We start from the raw sequence: 13,481 nt of genomic DNA on the forward strand, positions 1-13,481 counted from the left end.
CAGTGAGCACTGACAGATGAACTGCAAATGGTTAGGGAGAATCTACCAGCATACCATCAGGCCATTCTCCCTCCTCACGTTGGGATTTCACTGAGACATAACGTATTGTACATATATGCAGAAAGAGATTAGCCAAATTCTTAACAGTTGGTGGGGAGAGAGCTTTAGAAACGGGTTGGAGGAGTCGTTAAAGGTGATCTTTACTTTTTATCTTACTGCAATTTTACTTTTATTTTTTTTACAACTTGCATGTCACCAGCAGGGCTTCCACAAGGTCACTGGTTGCTTATTATCACTGGCGGAATCACTGTCCATATGATACAAAACTAGCGGCTGTAATTACACTGCCAATTCCCAGCCAACAGAGAATTCCATCCACACTCTAGGTTCTATAGTAAATAAAATGCCATGCTTTTTTTTAACTGGATATTTGTTCTTTAAAAAAAAAGAAAAAGATTAGGGCAGATGAGGGCAAGTTTGTTGTTTGGATGCTTCTGCCGTTTTGTCTTCCATGTAAACTAACTTCTGCCGTGCCCTAGTCTGCCACTCAACCTGGAAGCCTCATCTTCGAACTGTCTGGAGTTGAGAACTAGAGGGGGACAGAGGGCAAAATGGCAGGCAGCCAGGGAGGAGAGCTATAGCATCTTGACAGTTGGGCAAAGATGACCAAAGTGAAAACATGCCAAAGGGACAACAGTGACTGATGGGTCCCAAGGAAATGTTAGTACAACATACACAACACACCACAGCCTTCGAGAGAACACCAAAGTTCCGCAAACCAGCCATGTAATTAAAACACAGCTCTGGAGACAGAGGAGGTTAAACGACTCTGACCCAGCCCATCCACTCTTCTTGGTGGCTGCCAGTTCCAACCTTCCTGCCAACACCCACACATTTCTATACGTCAGACTATCTCTAAAATAATCTCCCAAAACCCCAACTTAAAAAAAAAATGAATAAGGATTTAAGCAATCAAATTCTTCAACGTTTGTTTCTCATTCAGGAGACTGTAGTTTGCAAACTTCAAGTTCTCGTTAATAGTGCAAGACATAGTAAAATCTACTGAAAGCTTTTCATTTAACCAAACATGGACAGTAATTTATTCCTCCAAGTGGTAAGAGAATGCACCAAGCCAGGCATCTGTGCAAAAACTTTCCATACCCCCTTCAATCCTATAACTCTATCTACAATTCCATCTTCTGGTCCTAACTAAATCTTCAATTATTCCCAGAATGGATGAAATCTTAAATCCACATCAGCTTTTAACATCTGTTGAGTCTTAACTATACAGGAACCAAAACGAAATTCCCGTATGTCACCTGCCGATAGGATTACAATTTAAATCAGACTCAGAGGATATGAAAATAGAAGGCACATTTTTTTTTTCCTGATCAGTATAGACATCAGCCAGATGACAGAAGTAGGTGATATGCTGGTTACATGCTACATACAGCAAAACAGCCTCAATACCCATTCACACAACTGTACGATTCTTATTCTAAAAGGCCTCAACTACAGGGGCGCCTGGGTGGCTCAGTCCGTTAAGTATGCGACTTTGGCTCAGGTCATGATCTCACAATTGGTGAGTTCAAGCTCTCCATCAGGCTCTGTGCTGACAGCTCAGAGCCTGGAGCCTGCTTCCAATGCTGTGTCTTCCTCTCTCTCTCTCTCTCTCTCTCTCTCTCTCTGTGCCTCTCCCGTTCGTGCTCTGTCTCTGTCTCTCAAAAATAAATAAACATTAGAAGTCCTCAACTACAGAAAATACATCTTATACTCTAAAAGGAACTTATGGACATTATCAAAATCAGTGTCTCATATGTGTAACACTGATCCAACCAATATCTAATTTGTATTTTGGCCTCAGTAATCTATATTGATCTTCAGAATTATACTAGTTAGACAAACTTAACCAGTGTATCACAAAATGAGAAGCTCACAACCTAATCAAAATAACCCTGTTCTATGAAAATCTCCATATTAAATTTTTTACCTCTGAAAGATGAACTGGAGAAGGGTAAAGCACAAGCCTGTCAGCATCAACGCTCTGTGGGACTCGTTGGAATGCAAATTCTCAGGCTCCGCCCTAGACTTACTGAACCAGTAGCTCTGAGGGTGAGCCCTGGGAATCTGTGTTTGAACAAAATTCTCCTTATACACTAGTCTACGTGAAAACACAGAACTGCAGGAGAAAAAGGAGCCCCTGCACAATGTTGGTGAGAGTATAAATTGGTACAGCTTCTGTGGAAAACAGTATAAAGGTTCCTCAAAAAATTAAACATAGAAATACCATACAATCCGGTAATTCCATGACTGGGTATTTACCCAAAAAAACCAAAAATACTAATTCAAAAATATATATGCACCTCTATGTTTAATGTTCATTGAAGCATTATTTACAATAGCCAAGATATGGAAGCAACCCAAGCATCCATCAATAGAAGGATGAATAAAGAAGGAATAAAGATGTCTGTCTCTCTCTCTCTCTCTCTCTCTCTCTCACACACACACAATGAAATATTACTCAGCCATAAAAAAAAAAAAGAATGAGATCTTGCCATTTGTGACAACACAGACCTAAAAGGGTATTATGCTAAGTGAAGTAAGTCAGACAGAGAAAGACAAATGCCATATGATTTCACTTATACGTGGAATCTAAAAAACAAACAAACAAAAAGCGGAAAGAGATCCCTAAATACCAAGAGCAAAGTGATGACTGCCAGAGGGTAGGGGGGCTTGGGGGATGGGCAAAATGGATGAAGGGGAGTGGGAAATCCAGGCTTCCAGTTTTGTAAGGAGTAAGTCATGGGGTAAAAGATACAGCATAGGGAATACAGTCAACGCTACTGTAACTGTTTTATATTAACAGAGGGTAGCTACACCTGTGATGAGCATAGCGTAAGGCATAGACTTATTAAATCACTACGTCATACACCTAAAACCAATGTAACATTGTGTGTCTATTATACTTTAATAAAAAGAATTGCAGTAAGATTAGAATTGGGATACTGGCATACCAAACAAGATTGATAACATGAAATAGATTTCTTAAATCCAGTATGTTCAGAGGACAAAAAAAATTGCCATCAGCATAAACCCTATATTCTCTCCTCGTTACTTACTTCTAAGTAAATGAGGACTTTGAAACTTGTATATGGATGTAGTCAACTGCTTGTAAGTTCATGTCTATTTATGCTATGGTTCAGAAATATTTGCACATCAAACTAGAAACGGAGTTTACACTTGGGATCATGAGTCTTTTGTAAATGTGAAGAGAGTAAATTTGGAACCAAAATGTCTTGAAGAAACAGAGCTTTCTAGGAATTCTGCCAGTCCTTTTTCTCAGGGTGACCTTAACTTTCAGACTTGAGTATTTTCCTTCTCTGATTAATACTTCCGTAGGATGATTAGTGTACTTTGTTTGAGTATATATCCAGACAAGCTGACTTTTCCCCTGTTACCAGGAACCTACAGCTTGCCTCTCCATCCTAAAGGGTAACCCACTATGCAAGACCAGTATCAACAGCCACGTTTACTGGTTCTCTGCTCCCTCTACTCACCCACAAAGGACGTAGGGCTGATAGGTTCCAAACACTGCCATTTTCCTTTTAAACAATACAGAAACCTTGCAAATGAACTGCACACATCTGACTTAGGATTCCCAGGAGGACACCCCTAGACACAGACTTATTTCTAGGCCTTTAGAATCAAATTAGAATACCCCATCAGACACCTATTTGTGCAAACGTTAATTTCAAGTGTATTTAAATGCCTTAGCGTCTTGCTTTTTGCTCATCACATCAAGCAGAGCTGCTTGGACTGTGTAATCACAATAATGAATAAACATGGGGTGCTTATAAAGGACTCGGGAACCACAAAACTGATCAATTGTTAATTCTATAAAGTGACAAAACGTGCCTTCTTTTGCAAGAGCTCCATTTACCTGTATTTTTGGTGGGGAAGACGCCAATGTCTTCTGCCTACTGTCTCCGTAAAATAAAAATGCAATCATCACTCAGATCCTACCTAAGGCTTATCTTGATCTCCATTATTTCCTTGTACTGTCTATATCCATGGCTACCCCCACCTCCAACGAAAAACAAAAACTGGCATGGCATTTTAAAAACCCTGAGCTGCATGGTTATTAATCGCCAGAGGGGTTGAGGCAGCACTAATATGAACAGCCAAAATAACCACAGTAGATATTTATCGGCCTCTTATTATTTTGATCAAACACCAATTTCACAATGAGCGTGACTCACAGAACACCGCAGTTCAATCAAATTCCTTAGTGTGGTAAGATCAGGACTTTCAGAGCTTCTTCTTGCAATCAACACATTTGTTATTTATCTCCTAGACCCCCACCACACCCAGGCCATGCACAGGAGGTGTTCAGGTCATCTTTCTTGAAGTGAAAAAATGAATCACCTAGAAAGAGCTTTGGCTCTCCCACACTGCCTGGGTTCACGCCGTGGCTCTGCCACAAGCTCCCTGTGTGGTTTCGTCCAACGTACTTCACTTTCCTAGTGCACAGAAGGGAGATGATGACGCTCTCTACCATGGAGGGCTTGGGAGAGAATTAAATGAGATAGTGCGTAAAAATGTTCAGTGCAGTAAAATGATACTGCCTCTCTGAAAACCAATACTGACGGATCCTCAAAAACTAAAGAATAGAATTACCATATGATCCGCCAATTCCATTTCTGAATATACACGCAAAAGAAATGAACACAGAGACTCAGAAAAATATCTGCAGAGCCATGTCCATGGGAGCGTTATTCACAGAGGCCGAAAGGTAGCAGTGACCCACACATCCATCGATGGGTGAATAAACAAAAGGTGATGTTTCCCAGCCTTAAAAAGGAATGAAATTCCAACACACATTACAACATGGATGAACCTTGAAGACACTATGCGAAGTGAAGTAAGTCAGGCCCAAAAAGACAAATACATGATTCTCCTTCAGTGAGGTACCTGGGACAGTTAAACTCCTAGAGATAGGAAGTAGAATGTACCTGCTAGGGGCTGAGAGGAGAGAGCTGGGGAGCCACTATTTAAGGGGCACAGAGTTTCAGTTTTATGGGACGAAAAGAGTTCCGGGGATGGACAGTGGGGACAGCTGTAAAACAATGCGTATGTTTAATACCATCAGACTACACGCTTAAAAATGGTTAAGCAGGGGGCGCCTGGGTGGCTCAGTCGGTTAAGCGTCCGACTTCAGCTCAGGTCACGATCTCATGGTCCGTGAGTTCGAGCCCCGCATCGGGCTCTGGGCTGATGGCTCAGAGCCTGGAGCATGCTTCCAATTCTGTGTCTCCCTCTCTCTCTGCCCCTCCCCCGTTCATGCTCTGTCTCTCTCTGTCTCAAAAATAAATAAACGTTAAAAAAAAATTTTTTTAAAAAAATGGTTAAGCAGCAGGACGCCTGGCTGACTCAGGCAGTAGAACATACGACTCTTGATCTCGGGGTCATGAGTTCAAGCTCTGCGTTAGGGGTAGAGATTAAACATAAAACCTTAATAAAAAGAAAAAAATTAAAATGGTAAAGTAGGTGAACTGATGTAATTTGTATTTAAGCACAATTTGTTAAATGTTTACTTATTTTAGAGAGAGAGCGACAGGCTGTGAGCAGGGGAGGGGCAGAGAGAGAGAGGGAGACACAGAATCCGAAGCAGGCTCCAGGCTCTGTCAGCACAGAGCCCAACACAGGGCTCGAACTCACGAACCACGAGATCATAACCTGAGCCAAAGTCAGATGCTTAACTGACTGCGCCACCTAGGCGTCCCAATTTTAGCACAATTTCTTAAAACAGTGCAGTACCCAGCAACATCCTTATTCAACAAATGATAGCTATTGTAGCTACTATCATTTTTTGAAAGGTCAACAAAGCAAGTATTTGACAAACATTCCCTAACGTAGCGGTGGCAAATACCAGCAGAAAACTTTAGCAAAAGAGACATTTGTTATCTAACGTCCAATTCCATTCAAATGCCTCCTTGCCCACTCTCACCCACCCCTACACTAGCTGGTACCACGTGGCTTTGCTGGGGAGGTTTAAATGTTAACCAGTTCATTTCCCAAATCCTCTCAGCCGAGGTGAGTGGAAATTCAGCACACAAGGAGACTGAGACTGGTACCAGGGGACAGATTCATAGCCATCCCCCAGCTTGCTTAATGGAGCTCCATGCTCCCGAGCAGATCCAAGGGTCTGCAAAGAGCAGGACAGAGGGTGAAGATGTGAGTTTTATCCTGGGAGGACTGGGTCCATGGTAACCAATTTTATGGCTCTTTTGATTTGTGTCCATGGATGTGTGTGCGTGTGTGTGTGTGTGTGTGTGTGTGTGTCGAGAAGGAATTAATCCAAAAATATAGATGAAGAAAGCTGTGTGTCTCCGATGTGAAGCCGGGTTGCATAATCAGTTCTGAAAGCAGAGAAAAGGTAACAGATGTTTACATTACAATCTGGCTGCTTCTGCAAGAGCTGCCAAATGATTTAAATAGTCACGGAGATTGCAGGCCCCAGTGAATTGTTGCCCCCACTGGTACATGCAGAGAATTCGCCCCAATAATATATTTTGGGACTGCCTTAATTAAACGCCCCACTGTATAAAAATTTCTGGCTTACAAACTACTTAAAATATTAAACTGAGGGGTGCCTGGGTGGCTCAGTCGGTTAAGTGACCACCTTCAGCTCAGGTCATGCATGATCTTGTGGTTCGTGGGTTTGAGCCCTGCGTCAAGCTCTGTGCTGACAGCTCGGAGCCTGAAGCCTGCTTCGGACTCTGTGTCTCCCTCTCTTTCTGCCCTCCCTCATTTACGCTCACGTGCCCTCTCCCTCTTTCTCTTTCAAAGGTGAATAAATGTTAAAAAAATTTTGTTTAATCTTAAACTAGACACCAATTAAAAAAAAATTTGAACAGAAGGACTTTTTCCAACACTCACATTATGAAACTTGCTGTCTCTGACAAAGAGGAATGCATTATAAAGAAACTCAAAATTGCTTTTTGACTCGGAGTGTTTTATGACCAGGAGGAAGACGAAATTTTACATAGAAAAACACATAGCCATGAAAAAGAATGTCCTCTAGCTCTCTTCACTGAATTGTCATCCTTCCCAGAATGGTTCCAGAGTATATCTGAGTCTTACACGAATGCAGATAAACAGCCATCACTGCACAGAAAGTCTTCCTAATCAAGGGCATTTCACCTGACTGCATGGATGTCAACAGTCTCTTTCCCCCGCCATGGTTTCACCAAAGGCCTGCCAGTGGCCCTTTGCCAAGTACAGATTATATGATATATGGCCTCATTTATCTAAAATGATTTGGTCTAAACGTCTATATGTGGATAAAGGCACAAGGAAGGAAATGGAAATAGGTTTATTGAAATATGAAAAGGTATTTTCTCGATGGCAAAACTGGGTTCATTTTTCACTTTCCTTTTTATACTCTCTTACAGTATTTGAATTTTCTACCCCAAACACACATTATCTTTACAAATTAAAGAAATCGAAAAGACATCTTCAAACCAGAAGGCTTGAGCAACAGCAAGAATCCTAGCTTCTGCATTAGACGCCTCAGACCTCAGTTCCCTGCCCGAAATAGGGAGCTAGGGACATTGGATAAGCCCTGTTCTGGGCCCCAAAACTTGACCTGGATCAGTGTTTCTCCATCTCAGCACTACCAACATTTTGAGCCAGAGAGTTCTTTGTTGTGGGAGTGCCCCATTCATTAGCAGAAGTTTAGCAGCACCCCAGGCTTCTACCTGCTAGAGACCTATCTAATTTGGTTGTAGTAACCAAAAATGTCTCCAGACCTTGGCAAATGTCCCTGATGGAGCAGAATTGCCCCCAGTTGAGAACCACTGCCCTAGATGGTCTTTAAGTTTCTTCCTTCCTGGAAACTTTCTTGGATTATTTTAGACTCTGTGCCTAAAGTCTCAGTTTTAGGACCAGTGATGCACAGTGAAGTGCCCACGATATACCAAAGTCTCATCGATGTTTTCATGATTCATTAAGCAAAAGAAATAAAACTGTGAATTTTCAGAGAATACTTTGGGACATGTGGCATACATATGAAACAGAATTCAAGCAGGTGCAATTGTCATTTAAAAAACTAATAATAACTGGCTTTGGACAGTTCCACCTTTAGTTAAGACAAGTAAAATGCTATAGAAATGTTCAATTGCTTTCTAATTTGAAATGAACTTACAGCACTAAAAAAAATCAAAATAGACTACTGTTTTCTGCAATGCCATATTTTTATTAAAAAAGAAGAAAAAGCCTAGGGGGTGCCTGGGTGGCTCACCTGATTAAGTATCTGACTTCTGGTCTCAGCTCTGGTCATGATCTCACGGTTCGTGGGCTGAAGCCTTGTGTCCAGCTCTGTACTGTCAGTGCAGAGCCTGCTTGGGGTTCTGTCTCTCCCTCCCTCTGCCCCTCCCCTGCTTGCTCTCTCTCTAAATAAATAAATAGACTTCAAAAAATAAAAAATAAAAATAAATATTTGTAAAGGCCTACTGTTTTTTTTCTATTTTATAAGAAATACTATGGAGCACCTGGGTGGCTCAGTCAGTTGAGCATCCAACTTCAGCTCAGGTCATGGTCTTGCGGTTCGTGGGTTCAAGCCCCACATCAGGCTCTGTGCTAACAAACAGCTCAGAGCCTGGAGCCTGCTTCAGATTCTGTGTCTCCCTCTCTCTTTCTCCCTCCCCTGCTCATGCTCTGCCTCTCTCTGTCTCTCAAAAATAAATAAATGTTAAAAAAAAAAAAAAAAGAAAAATACTCGAGTGTCTTTCTAAAGGAGATATTTTATTCTTCTGCATGAGCAATACTACAATCTTATGAAAGGAGACAAATTAGCCACATCTTTACTATCTATCTTCCTAAACACAGCATATTTTATTTGCCATTTCATTAACATTTTATTAACAAGAACTCCCTAATATCTGACACCACCATACTTTTGAATTAAAATTATTTATGTTCATGCTAATGACTTGCTTGCTACTTGTAAGATCCTGACACCTTTTGAATTAAAAAGAGTGACAAAAAAAATATTCAACACGGTTTTAGATTCATGATTCTTTGAAAATCAGTAGTTCATCCATATAGAGAAAGCCATTTATTAACCAGGATGTTTCATTACCATCAACATTCTACACCTGACACACATTAAGTGTTCCACAAATGCAGAACACCATTATCATTACTCACAACCATGCCAGAAAACAGAGTTTTATTCCAAATAACCAGTTTGGTTTTACAGCAACTAAAAAGCACAAACTATGAAAGAGGAGACTATCACTCAATAAATTAATATTCTGAGTTTTCAAGCCTTGTATCATGCCTCGTCGTCATTTTAACATCTGTGTCTTATTATGTGCTCAAATAGGTCCAAATTGAGTCACGCTACCCCATCTTCTTCCACTGCCACCTCCCCTTAAATGTCTCTTTTGTAACCGCAGATACCATGACAGCTACTTGAAAGTGGCCCAAGCTTGCAGCTGTCAAATTCTTGAGCTGGGCTCAACCAGCATAACATTCTAACAAACTGATCTTTGAAAGCGAAAGAAGGGGACATGATTGGGCTCTGCAGACACAGCGGAAATGAGGGGTCCTTCCACCATCCCCACACCACCCTGCAGGCCTTTATTGGAAAAGTCAGGAAAGGACACTGGGCCAGAAGTTAGGACCCTAGTTCTTTTTACACCGTAGTGGACTGAAGTCATAACACCTTCTAGCCCTGATCTTTTAGAACACTAAACTCTTGAAGTATTCTCCAGATTTAAAATTCTGTGAGCTTTTGGGTCTTTCTTTAAACCAGATGGTGCAATTAAATTTATGTTTGAAAGTAAAAAAAAAAAAAAAAAAAGCACAAGAGCCCTTTTAACTGACTTTATGGAAGAAATGGGATTTAGTTTGAATAGTAACTCTAAAGCAGGAAGAGTTACTTCTTTTTCTAATAGATATCAGAAAGATGGAAAGCCAAAGTTAATTACAAAGTGTAATTCAAGCCTATGTCTGTAAGCAAGGACTTCAAGGAAGGAAGTGAGCTTTTTCTAGTAATGTTTTCAAAACAAGTATTTATGAAGTGATTAATGTGGCCAAGATCACTTCACCAATCCCTTTGTGGACATCCTTTCCCTACTGCCTGTCCCTCACCCTCAATCCTGTATCTCCCTAACAAATTAGGATAAAGTACGCTGTATGATCTCCCAGTCATCCAGGATTGGCTTCAGGACTTGAAGTCATTTTGCTAATCTTAGCAGATGTATTTATCCAACACCGGATGAAATGCACACACGTACACAAATAAGTCCATCATCTAGATGTTGGATAGATGTTCCATCTATCTTGAGGAGAAAAAAAAAATCTCAGCAGGCTAGGCCAGTTACCATGATGTCTCTCCATTACTGTAAAGAAATTAGAGCCAAAATATAGGGTAAAAACTCCCAAGGAGGAAAAAGGCAGAAGGGGGGGAAAACATACTTCTCTGCAAATTGTAAAGAGATCTATAAACTGCAGTCTTAATTTTATTAAGCTAAGCTTCTTAGTATAGAAATCCCCAAAACTCTCCAACTGGGCAGCTAATTGAGTTAGGAAGAGCCAAAATGACGTCCCTCTTTCTCTTATTCATCACAGGCGATGTACAAACGCTTGCTCAATATGATAATGTGACTCTTGTCAATGCACATTCAAATCAGATAGAGGATTGGCTAGTGATGATGTCATCCCCATGGGTTAATCCCCAGTGAATGCAGTTTTAATATCATATGCATCAACACAACATTTACATAACAAAGTATTATATTAAGTGTAACAATAAACGGAGGTACAGATAAAAGCAGCTATTAGAGAAAGGTTACGTGACACTGAAAAGGAGGTGGGGGGACAAAGACTTTTTTTTAGATTAAATGGAACTAGGTCATCAAACAATACACATCTCTAAAAAAAGCAAAAAATAAATATTGAAATTCAAGTGACCTAGAACATTCTAGCACTAGAAATATGAAAATGTTGCTTCCAATGAAAAATATTCAGTAATTAAGTAAAAACATTTATAAGTTGTGTGTGTGTGTGTGTGTGTGTGTGTGTGTGTGTGTGTGAGAGAGAGAGAGAGAGAGAGAGAGAGAGAGAGAAGTTTTAAAAAATTAAAGTCATTCAAAAATAAGTGAACAAGCAAGTATTGCTTTTCTGTGAACAGCAACTTTATCAGGGAAAATTGGCCAAGTCAAATCGTGACTTAAAACCTTATAGTAAATTTTAAAGCGTCAAAGGGTAGTTAAAATGCCACGGAGGGAAGAGAGAAAAGTCACGCAAAGCAGAACAATGAGACAGAACTGAGGGAGGAAACCTTGAAATACAGCTTTATGAGAATATTGATCAAGTAATGTCCACATATATGAAGAAAGCTTTTTGCACAAATGAGCAATGCCTCCTCACGCGGTCAGTTTGGGAGGACATAAGTCATTATTAGTCATGATGATTCTGAAAACTGTCTCTTGCTGCCTTATTAAGATCTGTATTTCCAATCCAAAGGAAGTGTTAGGCTTGCACACTGATTTATGATTACAAACTTAGCAGAAATGCCTCTCACTGTAAAGCCCACAGGGAGCTGTTGAATTTTTTAAGTCATACATCTGTTCAAGAATGACCAAGTGTAAAACACTGATTATATTGTGATTGGGGAAGTGTGGGTGTCTGGGTGTGCAGGTTTAATTTTCAGGTTGGTGTGGATAATCCCTATACCAAGGGTATTAGAGAAAGAAGCCGACCAAGGCTTTGAACACACCGATCCCCACACACCGGGATTGCCTGTCACATCACATCAACCTTGCTAGTCTTGGAGGGACGGCCATAGAAAAGTTAAAGGGGAAAAGAGTACAGGGATGCAGATGCTTCACCAAGGGGGGTCCTTAAATCCGGGTTGGGGGCAGGGGAGGGGTGGAGTTTGGGCACTTGAGTAGGTCTCAGTGAGTCCATGAATCTGTATGTGTACATCTTGCTGCGAGTTGCCTCATGACTTGCCTAAGGCTGTCACTGGCATCCGTGGAACCCCCAGACGTTAAACAATACTGATTCAGGAGAAAATACTGATTCAGGAGAAAATACTGATTCAGGAGAAAATCCAGTGGCACCGTGTCTAGCTTCAGCTGCCTCCATAGATGTGGGATATCCGGCTTTTCACTTCTCATCCTTCCCAAGCCATGAGTTTAGGGTTAAATATGCTCTCCCTTCCAGGAGCGGATTGACAGGGCAAATAATGCAAGACAACGTTTAAAAAAGTGGGGAAGCAATGCAGACACTCTGCCCTGGTGGCTAATCCGAGGTGCCTAAGGCGGGAAGGGACGGAACTTCCAGACCCGCTCTTAGTGCTTCCACATGGGCGGGAAGCTTAGCGCTTCAGCCGGAAGACGCGTGCCAGGTGCACGCTGAGTCCTTCCAGCAAAAGCCTCACAGCCAAGATTTCAGGTGTAGGCTAACCAGCTCTCTCCCGTTGGCTCCTATAAGGATCCCGGCTCAGACCCAAGGGTTGAAGCCCAAGGCCGGCTTCTGCAAAACAATTGCTCACCACGAGTTCGCCCTCGCCCTCTTCATACCGATCCGTAAGTGGCCTTTCCCGCACCCAAGGAGCTCCCTGGGGATCTCTGAGTGGCAGACACGAACCCTGAAGTTGCAAGATGCAGCTGCCCAGCCCCAGCCATGCATCCCCTCACTCAGGAGCGCGGCTTCCAACTTCGAGGTGCACGGCAAGCACCGCACAGGAGGTCACTCCCGCACTCAAGAGCATCGGGGTTGGGGGCGGGGGGGGGGGGCGACGAGGTGCTGCCCGGAGCCGAGCCAAGCCGGTATCAGCCCGAGAGGCAGCTGTTACCCACGAGACAGAGACTGAGCACTGGATCCAGAGCCACCCCAACCCCACCTTCCCGCCCTGTCCTTTCAGCTCCCAAACCTTCTTACTTGACTAGAGCCGCAGCCAAGTCCGGCGGCCGGGCCCAGGACGAGGCACGGATCTCCGCACAGAAGCCGGAGGACGCTCACCGCGCCACTTCCCCGCGGGCGCCCAGGGAGTGGCCCAGCACCTCCGCAGGCTGTCCGTGAAAGTTCCCACGTCTCTCCGAAGACAAGTCCGAAACTGCCGCAGAAAAGCAGCGACCGTAGAAGCGCGGGCGCGACTCCCCTCCTGGGGTCCGGCAGCAGCCGCACGCCGGCTCGGTGCGCCCCGTCCGGGCCGCGCGCAGAGAGCAGTGCAGGGCGGAGCCGGCAGGCGCGCGGGCCGGGAGGGGCCGACCCACCGCGGGCCGCGCTGATTGGCCGGGCCGGCGGCCGCCCCTTCCCCCGCCGGGCCCGGTGGTCCACGTGGGCCGGCCCTCGTCCCGCCCCGGCCCCGTACTGCCCCCGACTCGCCTCCGCTCGGCTCGCAGCGCCTCTCCTGAGCGCCTCGCTGTGGCCACCGCTCCGCGGGTGCCGGGGAAAGGTATTCT

At 43.2% G+C, this 13,481-nt stretch overlaps 1 protein-coding gene across 1 annotated transcript in view; it reads right to left on the bottom strand.

Moving 5' to 3' along the window:
* The window catches only part of TAFA4 (TAFA chemokine like family member 4), a 172,776-nt gene extending 159,569 nt beyond the window's left edge, over window positions 1-13,207 (bottom strand). Inside the window, exon 1 of the mRNA XM_042979384.1 lies at window positions 12,958-13,207. The gene's annotated coding sequence lies outside the window, so the exon portion shown is untranslated. The remainder of the gene's footprint in view (window positions 1-12,957) is intronic.
* Between the last annotated feature and the right edge of the window lie 274 nt (window positions 13,208-13,481).

This window comes from Panthera tigris, chromosome A2 (assembly GCF_018350195.1).
Source record: "Panthera tigris isolate Pti1 chromosome A2, P.tigris_Pti1_mat1.1, whole genome shotgun sequence".
Classification (NCBI taxonomy): Eukaryota; Metazoa; Chordata; class Mammalia; order Carnivora; family Felidae; genus Panthera; species Panthera tigris.